The 7,848-nt window shown below is 37.7% G+C and overlaps 1 protein-coding gene across 1 annotated transcript in view; it reads left to right on the forward strand.

Moving 5' to 3' along the window:
• The window catches only part of OCA2 (OCA2 melanosomal transmembrane protein), a 539,713-nt gene that overhangs the window by 250,056 nt on the left and 281,809 nt on the right, over positions 1-7,848 (forward strand). The window lies entirely within an intron of this gene.

Here is a 7,848-nt window from a genome sequence, read left to right on the forward strand (position 1 = left end):
AGCTTTAGAATTAAGGCTGTTTAAAGCAAAATATTGTAAGGAATAAGCCCTAGTGCTCCCTTAAGATCCTTTCTGGGCTCCCCAAATCTAATGTATTTAGGACATTATGTGTCGTGTGTGTGTGTGTGTGTGTGTGTGTGTGTGTGTGTGTGTGTGTCTGTGTATTTAAGGTGGGACAGAGAGGGAAGACCTTTTCCCGAAAGGTTTGACTGTTGCCATCTGACTTCTATAATCAGCTGAATCTCCCATACAGTTAAGGTTCTCTATAACATAGTGTTTTTCTACAAGATGACCTCCCTAAGAATTTCTGATTTCTACAGGGCATATTACCTAAGGTTGTCTAATGTGCCATTGAAAAGGGTTAGCCAGTAAAGCAATTGGGAATTTTGCAAAAAAAGTGACTAAAATATTGATACTCTTTGACCCAGGTCACTCAGAGCAAGGCGTCTAAATGCTAGGCAGCAGCATCTACGCTGACATCCAAGGTTTCAGTGATAAAAAAAAGTTCCAATATGACCCAAAATGTTTGCACCAGCACTTTTTGGAGTAACAAAGTTCTGGAAACAAAGTGGACATCGATCCATTGCAGAGGAGCTAAAGAAATTGCTTGAATGCAATGGAATATTACTGTGCTATAGGAAATGATTAATTCAATAAACTGATAGAATGTGAAGCAAGCAGATTTAGGAAAATATTATACACAATTACCATAATAACAACCACAAAAAACTAAACCTAAGTGTTAAAAAATTTATTATGACTAGGTTTGGCCCCAAAGAAGAGATAATGTACCATTTGTTTAAAGAGGTGAGGGGCTATAGGTATAGATTATGACATATAATAGAAGATTTTTTCCCATGAATGCTGGTTAGTTTTGCTGAATCTGTCTCCTATTCCTTTTTTTATTGTTTATTATGAGGGACAGTTCTCTGGGAAGGGAGAAGACATAGATATAGAAATGTAGGTAATGAAAATTGTTTATCCATGTTTTACTTAGAAACTCTTGGATTATGGGATTTCTTTTATTATTATTATTATTATTTTTAAGCAATTGGGGTTAAGTAACTTGCTCAAGGTTACACGGCCAGGTGTTTCTGGGTGGGTGCTGAGTGTCTGAGCCCGGGATTCGATCTCCAGGTCATCCTGACGCTGGAGCCAGTGCTCTTACTCAATGTGCTACCTGGCTGCCCCAAGGCAGTAACTTTTCAACCTGAAAATACATATTCATCTTCCTTTTTCCCTTTCTCTTTGTCTCTCCCTCCCTGCCAGAGTTTTAATATCCCCCCAAAGGCACAATTAGAATTGTCCCTTCAAATGCTGAGGTATGTTCCTTGACTTTCGTAACTTGAAATTTTGTGATATTCGTTTCATACTTAAGCCTTCTTTCTGCTTCACGTTTTTTGCTTTTTGGAGGGCAACTGGGGTTAAGCGACCTGCCCAATGTCACATGGCTCATTTTTGTGTTAAGTGTCTGAGGCCAGATTTGAACTCAGGTCCTCCTGACTCCAGGGCCAGTGTTCTATTCACTGTGACACCTAACTGCCCCTCTGCTTCACTTTTTACTTTGTTCTGTTTTCTTTTTAATCTATTTATTCTGCCATTATCACTTTTTGTTTCTTTCCGTTGTTTGTACTTTCTAGTCTCTGCTTTTTTCCTCCAGCATATGTAATTTTCTAATAGTAATTAATTACCTACAGATTTTATAGTTTGCTAGATTTTATAAAGCACTTTATAAACCATTTATCATTTGATCCTAACAACCATTTAGGTAGGGTGATGAAAGTATTAAGGGGCAGAGACTAAGACCTGTGACTTCACTGGTATAGAAAATTCCTGGGCCCTCTATAACAGGGCATATTGGCTTCTTCTCTGCACTTTATATATGGAGGTGTCTAGAGACTTCTCATGGACTCACTAATATGTGTTGGAGACAGGTTGAACTTATATCTTCTTGGCTTGGAAGCCAACTCTCTTATTTATCTATTTATTTATTTGTTTGTTTATTTTTGGGGTCTTTTTGGAGGTGGGAAGGCAAGGCAGTTAGGGTTAAGTGACTTGCCCAAGGTCACACAGCTAGTAAGTGTTAAGTGTCTGAGGCCAGATTTGAACTCAGGTCCTCCTGACTCCAGGGCCAGAGCTCTAGTCACTGTGCCACCTAGCCGCCCCTGGCTAACTCTCTTTAACTATCCACCTCTGTCAGGACAAGTATTATTTGCCCCATTTTACATATGAGATTTCTCTGACCAATATTTTTCAATATTTTATATACTGAAATTGGTAGCGATTTTTTCTTTCTAATTTTTATGGAGACATCTATATCACCAATGCAATACTCACGGCTGCAACTATGAATAGGAGGTATATTTCTAGGTTTGAATCCAAGATATAACAGACTCTCTCTTTTGAAGACAAAACCAAGAGATTTATTTATATACCAGCAAGCCAAATACACCATGGTAATAACGAAGTTGGTACACATCACCAATGCAGGGAGCACTGCCATCCCCAAGCCTTCCCTCCATCAGGTCTCCCGACAAACAAGCTCCCCTAGGCAAAATTCCTCTGTCTCTCACCCCCCTCACTGCTCTACCTCCTTTCTCTCTCTCAGCTGCACCTCACTCTCTCCTCCTGCTCCACCAGTTCCTGTTCTCTGCTTATGCTCTGTTGGGGAAAACTCCTCCCACACTGAGTGTTTGAATTTATACAGACTGAGCTGCATTTCCTGTAAATGGTTCTTTGGGTATGAGAATTCTAGAACATGAGAGCCACCTATGTCTCACAAAAACATGGACCTCCATGTGACTTATCTATGGGGTGGGCTGAAGTTCAAAGCAGGTCACATGGATGTGTTAAGGGGGCAGAGAAGATCTTCAAATTCCCTTAACATTACAAGACCCCATCACTTAGTTGGAGGATTTTGCTTAAAAGGCTTAATTGATGTGGTTAATTTCTAGGACTATTTAGCTTTGCCGTTTGTATAGAATTGGGGAAAGAGTTTTGGATTTAGAATTAAGTGATATTGGGATTTGAATTCTACCTCCCATACTTACTAGCTTCTCTGAGGAAGTTATCTCACAGATTAATTGTAATGATCAAATGAGCTAATATGTGTGAAGTGCTGTATCAGCTGTTGTTATATGATCTCAAATTCCCTCCTCATCCTGGTCACCTTTCTCTGAATGTACCCCAGCAGTCCAATATCCTTCTTAAATATGTACATAGGACTTGACGTAATATTCTGGATGAAGTCCGAACTGAGGTGATTATTGTCGCTTCTCTCCAGTTGGGCTCTATTTCTGTTATTGCAGAAAATTACATTAGCTTTTTGGGGGTTTCTGTATCACTCTGTTGACTCATATCTAGCTCCAAGTTCATTAAAACCTCCAGTTTTATTTTTTTTTTATGTGTTGTTTGCTAACCTCAATTTCTCCCATTCTCTATTTGTGCAGTTGAGCTTTTTTAAACTGAAGTTTTTTAAAATGAAGACTTTTCATTTACTTTCACTAAATTTCATTTTACTAGCTTTGGCTCATCACTATCACTCCAGCCTGTCAGGCTATTTTTGGATCCTGATTCTATTATCTAATACATTAGCTATCCCTCCAAATTCCTGTCATCCCATAAATATGCTAAACATGCCATCTAGTTTTTTTTTTTAATTCAAGTCATAGGAAAGAATGTTGAATATAAAAGGATGAAGGACTGATCCAGTGACACTTCACTAGAGAATTCTCTTCACTAAAGAGTTAATACCTTACATATCAGCTCATTCATTCAATTCTAACTATACCTAACTGTGACATCACCTACCCTACAATTTCCCATCTTTTCCATAAGGATATCAGACATTTTTGTAGATGTTTTGCAGACATCTAGATATATTATGTCTAGAACATTTTCCTGATCTACTAGCCCAATAGCCCTTGTTCAAGAAAGGGAATGTGGTTACTCTGGTATGACAGTGTTTTCAATGAATCCTCTCCTCTCTTTTCTCCTCTCCTTTTCTCTTCTCTCTGACTCCTCTCTCTCTCCTTGCCACCTCACTCTCTCTTCCTGCTCCACCAGTTCCTGTTCTCTGCTCATGAGGAGAACATTTCTTCTTCTCTCACCTCCTCTCCTCTCCTTCCCTTTCTTCCTCCTGCCTTTTTCCTCTCCCTTTCCTCCCCTCCTTTCCCCTGTGTATCAACAATGCAATATCCACAATTCCTTTGCAAATTATAAATATGCTGATATGGTTATTAATTACAAAATATACCAGGCTCTCTACATGGGGGATAAAGCTAGAACATGTATTAAAATACCAGAAAAGTGAGTCCCCAAACCAGAAAGTCAAAGCCATCACAGTAGTTATGAAATTGGCACATGTAGTTAATGTAGTAAACACCCACATTCTCAAGCCTTTATTTTAATTTTAGCAACTTATTATTATAATTAAGTTTTAAACCTGAGTTGTGGGTAATGTGGCCCTAGGTCTCAAGTGTTCCTTACAGTTATCTTCTGAATTCTGTTTGGAAGCTCAATCTCAGGGACTCCTTTCCTGCCCTAAACCACAGTTAAAGCCTCCAGGCATGCTGCAGCAAAAATGTTCTTGTTGCCTGCAGTACTGCACTACTCATTCCTTCCCCACAGTCACAGCCAGAGATCACCTCTGGTCAGCACTCCTAGGCCTTGCTTCTGGAGTGTGTGGCAGTGTCCTTCAATCTGCCCCCCTCAGTGTTCTGCAGTTCTTTATGATGTAAAAGTTCATGAAAGATCCTAAGGCTAAGAGGTAAAGTTAAGCTGAAATTTCTTGAGGCCTAGTCGCCAACCCTGAGGGCCTACTGTTTGTTGATTCAATGAAGTCCCTGGAGAGGTGTCTACACTTCCCTCAGACTAAACCTCAGCCCTGGAGGCCCTGTCTTTTATGAGGTCCTCTCAAATTATCTTAGGAGGACAATCGCTTTACCCCTTTACTTTTGCTGTTCTTCCTCCTACATTCCTGCTACATTCATTCTACTACTTTTTGCTATTCTACAATCATTTGATTTCCTCTGTGAGGAGGAAATCTGGAGAGTCTGGAAATTTCTGACCTACTCTGCCATCTTCCCAGAATGCCTTTCTACCCACTGCTACTTTCATTTGGGGGGGGCATGATGAATGTGAAGTATAACCTCAGAGTTGTTCTAATTGGTTATTTTCTTGTTAGGGATATAGAGTATTTTACATGGTCATCAATAATTTATATTTCTTCTTTTAAAAATAGTCTGTTTACGTCCTTTGACCATGTATCTAAATAGAGAACGGATATTCTCTGTATATGTTTGATGTCAGACATATCAGAGAAATTTGCTAAATATATTTTTCCAGTTAACTTTTTTTATAAATGTAACTGCATTTATTTTGCTTGTGCAAACATTTTTCAATTTTATGAAATCAAAGTTGTTCATTTTATCTTTTATGATTATTTCTATTCCCTGTTCAGACAAGAACCTTTCCTCTAGCCATAGTTTTACAAGATATCTTCTCTTTAACTTGTTTATGATATGACTCTATACTTATGTCATGTATGTATAAGAAGCGTGTTGTGGTATTTGGTGTGAAATGTCGGTATAAACTTACTCTCTTCTAGTCTTCGTTCCAATTTTCTCAACAGTTTTTGTCAAGTAAAGAGTATTTACCCCAGTAGTTGGTCTTTCTGGATTAATTGAACACTGACCACTATTTTCCACTTCCACCGATCTTGTTTACTTAATCTGTTCCAGTGATCAGCTTTTCTGTTAACTGTTACTAAAGAGTTTAATGATTATAGTTTGTAGTATAGTTTCGGTTTTGGTATTCTTAGAACATCTTCCTTTTTATTTTATTGTTCATGATTTCCTTTGGGATTCTTGGTCTTTTGTTTCTCTGGGTGAATTTTATTTTATTTATTTTTGTCATGTTGTATAAAGTAACTCGGGTCATTTGATTGGTGTGACAATAATTTTATAAATTAAAATTTGGGTAACTTTCTCATAATTATATTAGCACAGCCCAGTCATGTTAGATAATGTTAACTGTTGGTTTAAGATAGCTGCTATTTATCATAATAAAGAAAGGTTCATTTACTTCAATGTTTCTTTTTTTTTAATGCTTTATAAACTTTTTTTTTTTTAAGCAATCAGGGTTAAGTAACTTGCTCAAGGTTACACGGCCAGTTTTTTTCTGAGTGTGGTGCTGAGTATCTGAGCCCAGGATTCGATCTTCAGGTCATTCCAACACTGGAGCCAGTGCTCTTACTCGCTGTACTACCTGACCACCCCCGCTTTATAAACTTCTGATTTACATCATTCATTTCCACCAGATTTTGAGTTACAAAATTTCTCCCCATTTTCCCCCTACTCACCACCCCAAAATAGCAGTCCCACAGGATATCCCCTCTTCCAATCTGCCCTCTCCCATATTTTCTCCCATACCCCTTTCGACTTTTCCAGTAGGGCATGGTGGATCTCTATACCCCAGTGTCTGTATATCTTATTTCCCAATTACATGTAAGATGGTATTAATAATAGCATATATATATATATATATACATACATATATACACACACACACACACACACACATATATATTTGAATATTTGATTTTAAAACTTTCAATTCCAGATTCATTCCCTTCCTTCCTTGTCACCCACCCTTACTGGGAAGATAAGCAGTTCAGGATAGGTTGTACATGTGTGGCTAATACAAAACAATAACATAGTAGATATATTGTAAGAGACTGACTATATTACCCTCCCTCCTATCCCACCTCCCACTTTTTCTATTCTCTACTTTGATCCCGTCCCTTTTCAAAAGTGGGTGCTTCCAACTTCCCTCCCCCCCAGCCTGCCCTCCCTTCCATCATCCCCCCTCTCATCCCCTTCCCCCCCATTCTCCTGGAGGGTGAGTACTTCAGTGTTTCTTAATAATTTTAAACATAAACACATACATTTTGACAAATGCTTTTCCTTTATTAACGTAATTATGTATTTTTATTATTCATATGATCTATTTTATTTAAAAATTTCTTAATATTGAAATATTTCTCCATTCCTGGTATGAATTCAATCTGTTCATACTGTATAATGTTTTTAATATGTTGCTGTGGCCATTTTGCTAAATTTTATTTAAATTCTTCATATCAATTGCTGTTTTACTTTTAGAATGATCACAAATATTCTTTTAAGAATCTTACCTAAAAATTTCCCAGGATTCAATGTTAAACTGAAGTGAATTAAAAGATCTTTCTTCTCTCCCTCCCTCCCCTCCCTTTTCCTCTCTCTCTGTCTTTCCCCCACTCCGTCTGTCTCCCGTTCTTCCCTTCTCCCCATCTTCCTGCCCTCCTAAATGAAGGCAAGTAAGTTCATTTCTCCCCATTTCATTTTTTCTTGGATTCTGATCATTTGTTAAGAAGATAATTTTTCTTGGTTCAGAAAACACAAATAAAATAAGAATTGAGTAGTTTTACTTTTTTTTTAAAAATCAACATCTCATTTAACCTCAATATGTGGTCCTATCTCTTTCTTGTTCTTCTTGTCCCCCACATCGTTGTTTTATAAGTCTTAAAAACATTGCCCTTAGCATTTTGCATAAATTTCACCTGAACTTTAGCTTTCCTGACACTATGTTCTTGGTACTGTTCTGCTCTTTTGTATTATCATATTTCATCTTTATTAGATGTCATTTTAACATTTGCATTCTCCATTGAACTCTTTATACAGTCATCAGGATTCTGTATTTTTAAAATCTCCTGTCTTCCTTGAGCCAAAATTACTTCTAGAATTTCAGTCTCTGGAATCCTGCATGTGTGTGTGTGTGTGTGTGTGTGTGTGTGTGTGTGTGTGTGTGTGT

This window comes from Petaurus breviceps, unplaced genomic scaffold, assembly GCF_028583685.1.
Source record: "Petaurus breviceps papuanus isolate PSGF00001 unplaced genomic scaffold, PetGlider_PUasm1.0 90849, whole genome shotgun sequence".
Taxonomy (NCBI): domain Eukaryota; kingdom Metazoa; phylum Chordata; class Mammalia; order Diprotodontia; family Petauridae; genus Petaurus; species Petaurus breviceps.